Consider the following 15,942-nt stretch of genomic DNA (forward strand, 5'->3'; position numbering starts at 1 on the left):
CGCTTATATTATAAATATGAGGCAGATGAATGCGTTTAATTATCAATCAAATATGCTTTTCAGCCCGCATGTAACACATTTTTATTTCATTGAAAAGAACTTCCACAACTCTCACAAGAACGTACGTAATACATTGGATCTGATTCTAAGAAAACGAATAGAACTGAAAGCTGTTACTTGAATTGATATCTATTTTAAATGCACATTTGTGTGGAGATGTTTAGAAAAATGTTCCATCATTATGCTGTAACATACTTCTGTTAATTGAAAGATATTGACTTTGAACTACCACATTCAACCAGAATAATTAGTTTGTGGGACATGCTTGATTTTTGATTACCCATTCCCATAGGGTACCGATATAAAACGGCCAAATTTCCAGCAATTTCAGAAAATCATTTGAGCAGAAGGACCTCATGATATTCACATGTCATTTTAATAGATGTGTACTCAAATAAAGTTTAATTCGATCATTGGTTCCTAAGTATCGAGGAACTAAAAGGTACCGGACGGTTTGACACCGAGAATTATGGATGCAAATATGATGTTTTTAACATCCACACTAACGAACTTCATCAACATGGTATTTGGACGGAGGCATAAAACGGCGACCATATGCCACATTTTTCACAAAGAAAAAACACAGACTTTTATTTTGCGAACTCTAATTGGATCAGATGCTCATTGGATTTGCCGCAATACAAAATCTTAAATGAAACACTTTCAAACCCGAATCGTTTCAAGTCTCTCCGCCTTTTTCAAAAGAACTTTTTTTATATAGTATTAATAGTATTGACTTTCGCTTATAGACTAATATAAACAAACAAAAAACGTAGTGCAGTCAGGTGCGTGTTTCCCAAGAGATAGAAATGCCCGAATGTTGGCAGACAAAATAGATAAGATATAGAATTTTATAATTCTTACAATTTTTCACTTAGAAACTTTTTTTTGAAGACCATTTTAAGTGTGAAAACGTTTTTAGAAAATAAAACAAATTTTGTTCGTGAAACAAATATGTTAATGGCAAAAGCTAGATAACTTTAACAAATAGGTCTTTTGCTTCGCATCATTCCGTGAAAGTGTGCGTGGCGCTGCGGTAGCGCTTACGGATTATGACGTCTCGGGTTCGTATACCGGCGACGTAATTCTTTTTTGTTCAACTTTTTTTCTTACTATAAAAATGAGTAAAATCTATTAAAACAATACAGATTTGTTAGCAATAATATCCAATGATATTTGAAAAAAAGCTAAAATATGTAACAATTGCCCTAAAACTTTGATGGGAACGAGGTTTTGATTAAATTATCGTAGTTTCACATATGCAAGATTCAATAAATATGTTCTTAACAGTTTTTGCTAAATGTTTGCAGACTCAGTTATGTTTTTTTTTTTAACAAAGTTAATCTTTTCGTATTTTATTTTGAGAAAACATGCGTTTCCAATTAATGATGTAGGTTTCGTTCAATACGTTTCGCGGATAATAAATTGTCTTGTTTCTTCCAGAAGGTTGTCGATGTTTTTGTTAGGCTGTAATATCGATAAATTGTGTGACGGCAAATATGTACCTTGCGATTTTGGACGGCAAGATAGGGGGTCAAATGCCGTCTAAAAACGGACCATTTTGCTGTTGCAATATCGACATATAAAATAGTTAAAGTTGATAAAAAATGCAATATATGAGCTAAATTTTCAAATTGAAATGTTTACTCAGATTATAAGTATGTAATATATGAAATTAAGATGATATATGATATCAATCATATTTAGTGACTCAGGTGTGTATACCTATACTAGAAAAAAGGAATGGCTACACACCTTTTGCGGCACTAATTACGCCAATGAATACAAGAGTGAAATCCTTATATTGTATTTATATTAGCACACTGTCGATTAAAATCTTGAGACTGAATATGAGCCGCGTTATTAGAAAACTGGGCTTAATGCATGTGCGTAAAGTGCAGTCCGCAGAGGCTAATCTGGGACGACACTTTACGCACATGCATTAAGCCCAGTTTTGTCAGAACAAGGCTCATATATGTTGAAAAATGGATAAAATGTGGGATTATTTTATCTGATGAAGTACTTGAAATTCGATGATAAACACGTAGTTGATAGATAAAAATGAATATATACTTTTCTTAACTACAATTTAAGTGTGAATAACAGTGAGGATACTCGCGCTCAAAAGCCTTATAGAAATGGAATCCATGTACTGTCTAGAAGCAATGATTTTTTCAATGTCATGATGACCTGGGATCTGGTTCTTGGGGGCGACATTCCTCTCAGCATGCTTGTATTTTTCTGCAAGAACTTTGCCAATTCATTCGTGCTGGAAAAAAGGTACATACGATACAGGCTGTACTTAGGAGTTATTGATTACGAGCGCCAGATTTGAGTTAAATATCGTTCGTCACGCTCTTTTTGTACCGTATGATATTTAACGTGACATAAGATATTGCAACAAAAGCATCATATCCAGGAGATAGAATGGCGATTTCCCAGAATAAAATAAATGAAATGTAAAATTTTCACAATCTTAACGGATTATTGCACTAAAAACTTGCGTTTGAAGACAGTTTCTAACGCGACACTTTTCAAAAATGAATTCAATTATGAGTAAACATTTTAATGCAAAATTATGATAATTTAACTACAATCGATGCACGCATCAATTTCATCAAATTGTGTGTGGCGTGTGCGAGCGAACGGATTAGCACGGGTCCGAAGGTAGCGACTTCATTGCTTTTTTGTTATTTTTTTCTTACTATAAAAAATAAATTTAGAACAATACAGCTTGTTAGCAATAATATCCAAAGAAAGAAAAAAGCTAAAATATGTAAAACACATTGCAAAACTTTATGGAACGAGGTTTTTTGATTAAATTATCGTAGCTTTCCCAACTTGTTTCAATATGAGATTCAATACATATGTTCCTAAACAGTTTTTGCTAAAATGTTGCAGACTCAGTTATGTTTTTTTAACAAAGTGAAATCTTTTCGTTGAGATAACATGCGTTGCCATTAATGATGTAGGTTTCGTTCAATACGTTTCGCGGATAATAAATGTCTTGTTTCTTCCAGAAGGTTGCTTTGTTTTTGTAAGGCTGTAATATCGTTAAATTTTGTGACGGCAAATATGTACATTGCGATTTTGGACGGCAAGATAGGGGGTCAAATTACAGTATTTTGATATTAATCTGCAAATTGTTGTTCAATTGTTTTGTTTAGTCTCTGTACTTCAGACAAAGACTGTGCCTTTCGTATTTAACAATCACAAAGATTATGCAATGGCCTGAAAATGTACGAAAGGGACAGTGTTTTTTTTTTTTTTCAGCTAAGAAGGCGTTTCATAAGTGATTAAAAATTTTACATACTGTGGTTTTGTTTTTTTCACGCCTTTGATTGTATCAAAGTGGAATAAGAATATTTAGACTTTCATTCGTATTTGATTCACGCACCAGTTGTAAAGGGTCAATGCCGTCTAACAACGGACCATTTTGCTGTTGCAATATTTACAAAAAGAATAGTTAAAGTTGTAAAGAATGCAATTATGAACTAAATTTCGAAATGTTTACTCGATTATAAGTATGTAAATATGAAATTAAGAAATATGATTCAATCATATTTGGTGAATGTGTTACCTATTCTAGAAAAAGTAATGGCCACATTTTAAGCACTAATTACGCCAATGAATACAAGAGTGAAATCTTATATTGTATTTATATTAGCAACTGTCGAATAAAATCTTGAAACTGAATATGAACCGCGTTATGAGAAAACTGGGCTTAATATTCGTAAAGTGACATCCCAGATCAGTAGCACAGGCAATCTAATACGACATTTACGCACATATTAAGCCCAGTTTTGTCAGAACAGGCATATATGTGAAAAATGGATCAAAATTATTTTACGTGAAGGACTTGAAATTCGATGATAAAACGTGGTTGACGTTGCTTTATTTTGTGAAACTACTAGAATTGCTTATATGAAGTATAAAATACACCCTTCATTGTATGAGCACGGATGGCCGACTGATCTAAGTGGTAGACTTTTTACTCTAGGAGTACAGGGGTCAGTGGTTCGAGGCCGGTTGGAGTTGACTTTTTTTATTTATTTTTTTTTAATTGTGTTCTTGATTTTTTTCCTGGAGCTTTTTAGATCCAGTATTTAGATTTATCAATATTAAATAAAATTAAATGACAAACTTGCATACATGCCAAAATCTGTAAAAAGACCCATTGAAAGTCAAATAGTAATACAGTTTATATAATTTTAATATAGTTCTAAAGTTGTAATTCATATCAATTGTTTTATCGTTTTATAACATAAACCGTGGATGTTAAAATACATTTTGAGGAAAACATTAAAACATTTAACCATAAAAAAGTCAAAAGAAGTGTCGACTTATATCTTCTAATCTTTGAAGCTACAAATGCGAAGTTGATAGTTTATAGTCTTGTCGTTGCGTCAAAATATGTATATATTTGGTAACGTTTTTTTTCAGCTAATACTGTTAGTTCGCCTGTTAATTAGATACAGGCTCTAAATCACAACCCAAGCGTTCAGTAAACTGTCGTGTTACGAATACTTCAACCAAATTTGTGAACCTATAGTAATTGTTGTATAATTTATATTTGTTTTGTTACATTGAACAATGAAATATGTATGCCATTATTAATTTACCCCTCCCATTACCTTTTTATTACATTAAAAGTAACTTACTCACCCGCCATGTCTACATTAGATGTGCAAACAGAATAGTTTGGGGATTATGGTAAATATTGAAAGCGATTCGATATAGATATGGAAATTTCCTCATATGTTCTTTTTTATTGTTTAAGTATATCTTTCAATGTCTCAACATGCTAACGCCTAGCCATGGTTTACTTATATCAGTGTAAAAAGTCCACAACTAAAAATCATAGAAAAAAGTTACTTTAATCGATATTCTTTCTGTTGGATAAAACTCCATATACGGCACACGGTCAATGACATAATTAGTCAGTCGAATAAGTTGAGGTTTAGTCCTGTATAACCATTATTTCACCGTGTCTCAGAGAATTAGGACGCGTAATTATTTTACCCCAATCAATTCTAAAACATTAAGCAATACCATTCCAATTAGATTAACTCCTTATTTGTTCATTGCTATTTACTTTTAACAGCAATTCTATAAGTTCAATGTTATTTTACAGCCAGTGTATTTTGGGATATATGTTTGGCTTAGAGTGATGTTCGGCATGTCCTTCGACTGGTCTGATCCCCCAAGTGTTATGCATATATAGTTACAAAGCGGTAATCCCAGCCTTTATCATCTTAAAGTTTGTGTTTAGTGCTAGTGTGTTTGTATTTTTCTGTATTGTATATTAACTATTTTACTTGGCTGTAATTAAAAGACTAGAGGATGTTGTCACACATTTACCTCCAGATACTATTTCTGGTGTTTCATTTCTTATTTTAACCACTTGGTCATTCAGACTTGTTTGTTTGTTTTGTCGATGTTATCAAAATATGTATACTAAAACAGTGCATTTCCATACATAGCAATACTTAATTTCGTTCATTTACATTATTTGTATCAGTTTTTCAACTTAGTTGAACATCCTTGTTAGTAGATTCAGGGATGGCGGTCGGGTGGGCCGGCGTTCCCATTATCTTAATAAGTATGTCTTACAACGCATATCTAATGACATATGATTAAGTATATGAAATCGTGACAACAACCCTGCGTATACACGTTTGGTTCAACATAGGTGAGGGCTGAAGTGATACAAAAATTACGATTGTTTGTTAGTATTGCAATGTTAGCAGCCTTACATACGTTAAATTAACACCTTAAACAAAATTTAGATCAGATGATGCGCATTTACTAGTATTGGAAGGTTTTCATCGATTACGCTGGTTTCATCGACGTTGATTAATTGTTTAAAAAAGATGAACGATTTATTTTTTTTATTTTTTTATATTTTAATTATGTTGGCCGGTTTTGTGTGTGTATTTACATAATTGTTATTGAACTAACATCCGGCTTAACATGAGATATGAATAGCTAAAATCGCATTGCGAAAATAGGCAACAATTTGAAGAAACATAATATTCATAAATGTCAGAGTAATGCCACTCATGTATATTTGTTAAGTTTATTTTTAAATGTTTACGTGTTGTTCATTTGACTTTAAAATTAAAAGTGATGTTTAAATTAGATACAATGCAATCTCAGAATAACATCAAACTCAATTATGTTACAATAGATAGATTTATTTCGGCATAGAAAACATATACACAGTTTACAACATAACATAGAATAAAATAATAAGCAATTATTTCAAACTATAGCATGTACAATAAACTATGACATGCTCACCAAACCAAGGATAACACAAAAAAGAGCAAGCCCTTATTTCCATTGTGGTCCTTATTATTGGTGGCATGACAAAAAGAGGCAGACCTTAAACATAACTATGTTGACCTTAAACATAACTATGTTCATAGAATTATTTTAATGATTTTAAAATATATATCACCGTTCAAAAGAGATCAAACTAATTATCACAGTAGTGCTCAGACAATATAACAGGAGCTGGAAACTAAGATCAATTGATAATGTTATCAATTATTGCAACAAATAGATATTTTGACAGTTGTAATTTGATGATATGAGGTATCATGAATTTTCTAAATTAAATATATTGCTAAAATGTATGTTATGAAGTATGAACTAATAATTATTAAAAATAAAAACCTAAGCCGAAGTTAATATCTGCTTATTAAAAAGTGAAAGATACACATATGTAAAAATTTAAATATTATTCATTAAATGACTTTTAATGGCAACCTTAAAGCCTTCTACCTGTTGACCTCTGTGAACGACTCAGGTAAAGAGTTCCAGAGTTAATGCTATTAAAAGAAAACGATTTGGAACCATGACATTTGACCTTGGGTAAACAATACCCACCCTTTTTTACTAAGCCTAGTGCTGTAATTATGCATAGAATCTTGGAAAACAAAGTGTTCACTCATGTAATCTGGAGAAAGGCCATTTCTTATTTTGAAGACATGACATAACATTATTTGATTTACTCTCATGTGAACTGGTAACCAGTTGAGGAACTTAAAGTGAGATTGGTCAATATGAGCTCTAGAATCAAGGTCAAGAACAAACCTAATTAACTTATTTTGACAGGTTTGTAACTTATTTCTTAAAGTCTGAGTTATACTATTATACCAAACAGAACAAGCATAAGCTTGTTACAATAGCAACAAGATAAAACTGCAACTCAAATCTTGGTGATTGTCTCAATAACACAATTTGTTTTTAATTCAAATCAGTCTTTTTTATTAACCTTTCCCATTTTTCGTTGATCACTTACTTGTTTAGGAAAATATATTTTATTTTCCCACAGGAACGTGGACATGTTAATTTAAAAACAAGAGCAATATTGTAAGATTGTTTTTTTTGGAAATGCTATATGTGACATCAGGTGTTATATATATATATCTACTTGGAAGCTATTAAAGTTTTCATTGAAAATTATTAATAATATAAAACTTGAATTTTAGAAAAAAAATAATGTATGTCTAATTATAAAGGTATTGAATTTATAATAAAATAATTGAAATGTGCAAAATATTTTAAGAACATTTCAATTATTTTGTTATAAATTCATTTACTTTATAATTAGACATATATTCATATTTTCAAAAATTCAAGTATTATATTATTAATAATTTCAATGAAAGAATGGAAATTATTAATAAATCTTTATTTGAAAATTATTAATACTATAATATTTCAAATATTTGCACAAACAGGCAAACCTTTACATTTCTTGTTAAAATGTTATAGATCAGTAACTTGAACTCTCAGAGAATGCCAAAAGACAGATAAAATATGTGAAATCGGCAGAAATAATTGCAGAAGTAAATTATGATCAAGTCCGACAATCTATAATGTCTTTCGAACTGACCAAAGGTGATGATTATAAGTGCAATTTGGATGCCTCAAGCGTTATAATCTGAGTCAGCCATCTAATACAACGGTCGAATGTAAATAATATTGTTTTCCTGCATCATTGAATAAGTACACTTAGAGATTAAGCCAATCAACAATTAGCACGTGTGGAAACACGCACTAATGACCAATTGAAATAATAATATAGTTTTATGCAAACTAATCTGTCAATAAAATGTAGATGTTCTGTCAGAATAGGACATCCTCCGCTTAGATTTAGATATGAACTGATCAAGAAAGGTCTAACCATGTAGTTATCAGACTGTATTTATATATTTGGAAAAAATAATGACGCGAAATCGAACGATCGTGACATTATGTTGCTACTGATTCGGCTTTGTTAATGCGTAAGAAAAAAAAACACTTTATAACTAAGACCTAGCTCAGAACGCAAAATAAGTAAGCCACAACCCTTATAGGCTTCCGTACATATCTTACCATGTGAGCATTCAAGTCAATCGGCAAGTTTATGTAGCGCCGATGCGCATGAGATGATTATTGAACGAGTTAAATAAGTTTGCGTCGAATCGTTAACTAGCTTATATGTCCTTCTGAAGGTTCAACTTTATGGAAGGCGCATTAAAATGCAAGCGAACGGGCGGTGTTTAGGAATTAGGAGAAAAACATTCATTATAGTTTTGATATTGTTTGTAAGTAGTATTGCGTATTTGTTATTAAAAGGTTTAAGTATAAGGACAGAGACGGATGAAAGCAAGACATCGGATATGCGAAAAGATTTTGATCAGAAAAGTAATAAAATAAAATGTCGTTTTGTATTTTTGGATCTTGGAAGTAACAAAGGTGTTCAAGTAAGAAAAGTATATGAACCTTGGTTGTATCCCAAGGCACCATTTTTAAAATATTTTGACGATTATTTCGGACCTATTTCACGGACATATCGACGACAAGATGTCTGTTCGTTTGGATTTGAAGCGAACCCTCGACACTTCACCAGACTGAAACATATCGAAAAGTCTTACCTAAACAAGGGGCTTTCGGTGAGTTTTGAGAACTAAGCCGTGTCAAATAGGACTAGAGACACAGTTACAGTTTATTCAGAGACAAACTTTGAATTGGACTGGGGTGCGGGAATCCTCGATACAGTTATTAACAATAAGAAGAATATGACAAAATATGAAGTTCCGACGATGGATTTAGCAGAATTCATCCGTACATCAATTCAACCGCTTCGCCCGGAGAAAGTTCTAATGAAAATGGATATAGAAGGTTCCGAGTTTATTGTTCTGCCACATCTGCATGAAAACGGATTACTTTGTAATAACATTATTACTGCTATGGCAATCGAATTACACGACTGGGCAAAAACTTCATTCAACTCCTCATTGACCATTCCGTCTTTGAAAGGTCTACTTCAAGCACAGGCTTGCAAACCAACGTTGATAATGGATTTGGACGACGAAACGTACAACAATGATGTCGACGTTCAACCAGATTGGTGAAAATACTAAAAGTGAAGGTTTTGTTTGCGTTTCTTATAAGTGTTTTTTTTAAATTGACCAACGGAATCAATATCATGAATTGAACATTCCCGTATTTATTTTATCAAATTAAAAGTATCTTGCTTTTACCACAACTCTACTAAACATTATTCAACATTAAATTGGACATTTATTATTGTGTATATTTATGAATACTATTATACATAGAAAAGTTGTTATCATATGTTCTTTGTTGTTTTTTAAGTATATCTTTTCAATGTTCCAACATATTAAAGCATCGGATTTCCATGGTAAACAACTTTTTAACAAAAGAAACATAACACGAAAATATTTGAATCGAAACTCGACCTTCATGATAAATGCGCCATATACTGCTTTCGAAAAACGACACGCTTTGTTGAACAAATTTCTTTTACTTCCGACCTACATTTGGAAGTTAGCGTGGCATGTTTTGGTTTTCTGTATATGAAAATTATGCTACCATAAACTTCTGCTTTAAATTATATGGAAATTATGTTGTCATAGACCACTGCTTTCAATTATCTGGAATATGAATAGCGCTTCTATACATCAAAACATGACTTCGTCCTTAGATACTTAACAAAACAAGTATTGAATAATATCATGACGGGGGTTTCTGACATGGTGGGATTGAGCTATTGTGAGTATTTTCCTCATCTATCATGCCTAAGAAAATTGTGATATTGTTGCTGTTTTGATAACATTGCAATTTAATTGAATAAATAGATATTTTAAAGGAAACTGCCACGCTATCAGATTTATGCATATATACACAGGTGATTTGTGATTAAGTGTGAGGTTCGGCATGTCGTTTCACCGGTGTAATCCCTGGATGAATTGCCGATTCACCGCGTGACACCAGCTTTATTTATATAAATTTTATGTTAATATTATTTTTGCGTTGTATGTATTTTTCTGAATTGTATGTATGCAATGAATCACTTGCCCGAAGTAAAAGAATGGCGGTTAGAATAAAAAATGTCTCTACTGATAACTGTTTATTATTCATATATGAGCAGTTTGTTATGAAATGTGTTTCAAAAAAGTGAAAGAAAATTATTAGTATTTTTCTTTATTGATATTGTTTGTCAAATAAAATGTATTTAATTAAAGTCCTGTCTTTAAATTGTATCATTCTTTATTGAAAAGGAGCAAGTTAATCTTTTTGAACTGTGATTGAATGTTAACGAGCACCATATCCGTTTGCAACAATCTGTTTTATAAAATTTATATTTAAAGGGGCATTTTCAAGTTTTGGTTAATTTACAAAATTAAATAGAAAAACATCAGCTTCACAAATTTTCGTTGAAGTTATGATATTTGTAAGGAAACAGTAATACAGAACATTAACAATGCTCTAAAATATCCATTATATATACATTTATATATATATATATATATATATATATATATATATATATATATATATATATATATATATATCTTTAGACAATTTAAAAACCTGAAAATTTTGAAGCGTTGCAACGCGAAACGATTGAATACTTTGGAGAGCTCTGTTGTTTTCGTTATATTGTGTGATACAACGATGAGTGCTTATATATAGTATGAAATACACCTCTACTTGTATGAGCACAGATGGCCTAGAGATTTAAGCGATAGACTTATTCTCTAGGGGTCAGTGTATCGAGCCCAGTTGAGTGTTACTGTCTTATTTTTAATTTTATTCTTGTTGTTTTTTCCTGTAGCTTTTTAGATCCAATATTTGCATTTATCAATATGAAGCATTTAATGACAAACTTCAATACATGCCAAAATCATTAAAAATGTCCCTTTAATGTGTGACCTTAATTTTAATTATTCGATACCCATATTAGTAACGTTTCCAATGGTTTGTTTGTGTAGTCAATAAGTATTGCAAAGATTTTATGAAAATAAAATATTGTTTATTTCGCCACTTTATTATTTCCAATTTATGGAAACACGGGTTAGCACTCTTATTGAAATTTAAAAAATAGGATTGGTGAAATAAGCCGCTTTGAGTGCAATTGTGTAAACGATAATACAGTTGTGTAAATAATGTTTGTTATTACCATTTGAGCTTCGTTTATTTGTTCAATTTAGGTAGATCGTATTGCTCCCTCGCTCAACTGGAAAGTTTAATATTTGTTTAATTAAAAGCCCCTTTCTATGTAAATATGTTCAACGCTTTTGTACATAAAATAGTAATGCTACAAATATGTGAGTGGTACACGATGATAAGAGAAAAGCAATTATCAATAATAACAATAAAAGCTATTGAGCTATTTTAATGCATTCAGTGGATAAACATAAAATGCGTAAACAAACAAGATTTCAATATTAATACTTATGTGGCAAATCTATTATCATATTCAAGCATGGGAGTACATGTAAACATCGCTAAAGTAAAACGTTTTTCCTTTTTTCTAAAACAAGTCGAGTGCCCCCGATTCCCGTATGCATCCGTCTTTGCAGTACATTCCACAACTTTTAATACACATATATAACCTGTCAAAGACGGTTTCACGTTTATTGAATGGCAACGAGTTGTTTAAAGTGGTGTGGTCATCTGATATCAGATTTTGTGATGGGTCATGCCGGGTTAACAGTTCCGTCAGGTCGACTGATGCGTTTTTTCATGAATAGTTATACATAAATGTTGTAATTTTTAATTTTATTCTCATCTCCACATGTAAAACAGTCGAAAAACGGAAGAAGTCGTTTCAGAACTAATTTAATTTAATTTGTTAATCCGTTGAATTTAGTGTTTATCACAAGCGGTTACACACTATTACAGTAGTGATATCAAATTAGAGAAAACGATTAGAACAGGATCTCAGTTGCATTTTGTGTTAGTTATTTGCGTATACCGTTCATTTGGAAGACATTTCTCATAGCAGTTCTACATGCACATTTGGTGACATATTTGTATATCAATTTTAAGTTCATTGTGTTCATTGAATTGTTTATTACCACTGCGCTCTTACAAGGCGTTTTGGTTTTAATGTAAACGCCTGTTTACTATTTAGCCGTCAGCGAATCCATAAACCGTCAAAGATGACAGAGTGGAGTCACATCCTAACATACGTTAGATATCTCCAACGTCCGGACAAAATCCTAACAACCCAATTCTGACCTTTTATTTAATTGTATTTTGTTGTTATTATTCTCTCTCCTGGGACTCATTTATTACAAGCCTAATGGTATTTGTTCCGATGCGTGGAGATATTTTGAAGAAGGAATGGACTGTGCAGGGTACTAAGATATGCAATATATCTATGTGTATAACTTTTTTATACTACTGTTTATTTCCCGTGTATTGTATACATACATCCCTCATATCGCAGTGACATCATCACCATATGCTTGATAGATAACATATTTAAATTTACTAAAGAATACACTATATTAACTACATTTTTGATTGGTATGTTGACTGAGATTATTATATGATATATTAAATTATTAGGCATATATGTAAATGATATTTGAAAATCTGATGGAAATGATATTTGACACTTGAGAATATACATATTCTGGAAAAGATAATGGGCCAAACTAATTACGGAAATTATAACCAATTATTTTCAGTTTAGCTTACAATTCAAACATAGTAAATATACTACTCAAAATTTGCTTAAGGAAACACTTTTATAGCATGTGTAATTTGAAGTTCACCCCTAGCTAGATTCAGCCAGTGTCACGCATCAATGATAAATCAATATATACAAATAAAATCAAAAACGCACATGCTAATATAAAAACCTAAAAAATAACAATTAAAATCAAATTAAATTGAATTGAAGAAAATGTGAAAATAAAAAGTGTTCCTTAGCAAATTTTGAGTAGTACCATAGTGTCAACAAAAAGTTACACTAAATATATGTTGAAAACGGATGCAATAGCCTGTTATTGCACCTCGTGTTATTGCACCTAATGCAGGACTTGATATGTAATAATATACACGAAGTTAGATAAAAGTTGATTATATAAGTTTATAACTAAAATCAACGTTTCGATAAGAAAGCTATTGTCACAAGGGAACGCGCGCCAAAAAGCCAATATAGAAAGGGATGACGGGTACCGTCTATTATCATAGATTTCTAAATATGATATATTGATTTCTCACTTCACCTAAGAAACTCGTGAATGTGTGCGGCATTCCATACCATCATCCTTTTAGTATATACCAACTAAATTGACCATCCATCCATGCTGGAAAAAAGTAAGATATATACAGTGTTTTGATAGACCTGGATCTTTGAATTGTGGACTAGTATTAAACAGGGTGTTCCTATGATATCCCGTGACACGAAATGTCGTTCGTCAGTGTTTTCATTGATACTGATGCAGCGTTTGGTATACGACACTAGTCAAGATTCATGGACATTCAATTTTTGGTTAATAATTTCTTGCCATTACATCGCGAGACAAACACATGTTCAAATATCGTGTTTAGTTTAATCGTACAGTTGGTCGCATTGATTGGCACATGGCGAGCTCAATAATTATCAGGCGTCGTCCCATGTGCCTGAAACCGGATTCTGTAGGCAGTAATAAAGTAACCCATAAATAGAAAATGCTTTATTACCAAGTGTCTGACTGCATTCCCGCTCCTCATTAATTACTGATTCATGCAATAAGAATTGAATTGATTCTCCTTTAGATTACGAATTCGACAGTTTCATATTTTACAGCTGCACTTGGTGTTAATGCATACCATGTTAGCATGTTAATTTAAACAGGGAATATATGAAACATGCAAATGCGCACGCACTGCTTGTAAAAAAGCTAAACTAGTAAATGACAATGAATTTTAGGTTACTTAAAATTCGAAAGCTGTAATTTTATGTCCATGAGCATATTCATGCACGTGCGTGTGCTGATAAAACTGAAATACGAATATTTGAATAAAAAGAGCATCAGTGCAATTTTACATTGTATTTCGATTAATGTGTACATATTTCTATCAGGGATACAAGCAATAGGGTTGCGTGGACGATGTATCAGTAATTAGAATCTGTATAGTCTTTGTAGGTTGTATTGTATATACACTTGTAGAGTAATAATATTTTGTTTACAGCGTTTACAAGTTGTATTGCATAAACACTTGGAGACCTTTTTAACGCAACTATTTTCAATCTAGCACCTTGTCTAGATGCTGGTCTAGGGATCGGAAGGTCCCTGGTTCGAATCCCGCTCGGGGCACTGGAATTTTTCTGAGCAAAATATTAATCCCACGCTTGCTCCTCTCCACCCAGGTGTATAAATGGGTACCTGTGAGGGAAATAAGTCAATGTGCCGTGCCTCGGCGCCATATGTAAACGGAAAACTATCCCAGTGATCGGGGGTTAATGTCGAAGTTGGCTGAAAATGCATTCGTTATCGAAGCAGACTATAAACCGCACCTTTAACCTTTAACTTTACACATATAGTTGCCAAAATGAATTTTTGTTATACATTTGCAGAATTGCTTTTGCTTGAGGGCTTATTACACATTTAAATATATATATTTGGAATCAATCAACAGAAGATTTCCCATGTTTTACCTGTGTTCCAGCTGTAAGCATAGGGATCGGCGTGGCAGTTGGATTACTGTAATAGGTGCAGTCGTTGGTATAATTCTACTAAGAGGAAGGTATTTTGCAATATTTTTGTAATTATTGCATCCAATATCTATTTTAATTGAAGATTTTTGTTAATGATGTATCACGTGTAGGGAAATAATTGCATTAACTGTACACCATTATACTATTAATATCGTATAAGGTATTGAAAATAGATTTTAAATATTGATAGCGTTTAATAAGTAAATCACGTAATTAGCATTAATCGTACTATTTGGCGTCTGTGTTTTAAATTGCAGTAGTGGTTTAACCACTCTATTATACATAAAACAAATAATACCTGTAGCAATATGCTAATGGAGATGATGCCTAAACACTTAATTAGTCCCATCCCATCACAAAGTAAATGGGGTGCGTCCAGTCAATCTAGCACAAAAACAGGCTTAACCTCATACAAATTGCAACAGAAAGTATGATGACTGATTTTGATACTTCAACCCTCACTCTTAAACATATCAAAAGTCTAGAAGAATCTTATGAGGGGAAAACTAAAAAAATATAAGTTGTAGTTAGTGTCTGTACGGGAGAAATTACAAAAAAATATACTCAATCACATAATTGATGATTGTGCTTGGTCTGTTTTATGTTTTCAAATCTGCAATTGTAGCTGCCCTATGTTTTGAATTAATAAACTAAACAATACTTATGCATTTTTAAGTTTATTAAGCAAACTTAAAATTGTCAAATTATTAGTTATTGACCAAGCAATAGTTAAAAAGTGGGTGGGGTATTTCAGTATCTACAAATTAGACAATGCCCAGTGAACGTAAATATAATGTCTTTTTTTTATTAAATAAGTTTTTTTTTATCCAAAAGAATCTCTATGGTGTGTACAAGTAAACGTA

This window comes from Dreissena polymorpha, chromosome 12 (assembly GCF_020536995.1).
Source record: "Dreissena polymorpha isolate Duluth1 chromosome 12, UMN_Dpol_1.0, whole genome shotgun sequence".
Classification (NCBI taxonomy): domain Eukaryota; kingdom Metazoa; phylum Mollusca; class Bivalvia; order Myida; family Dreissenidae; genus Dreissena; species Dreissena polymorpha.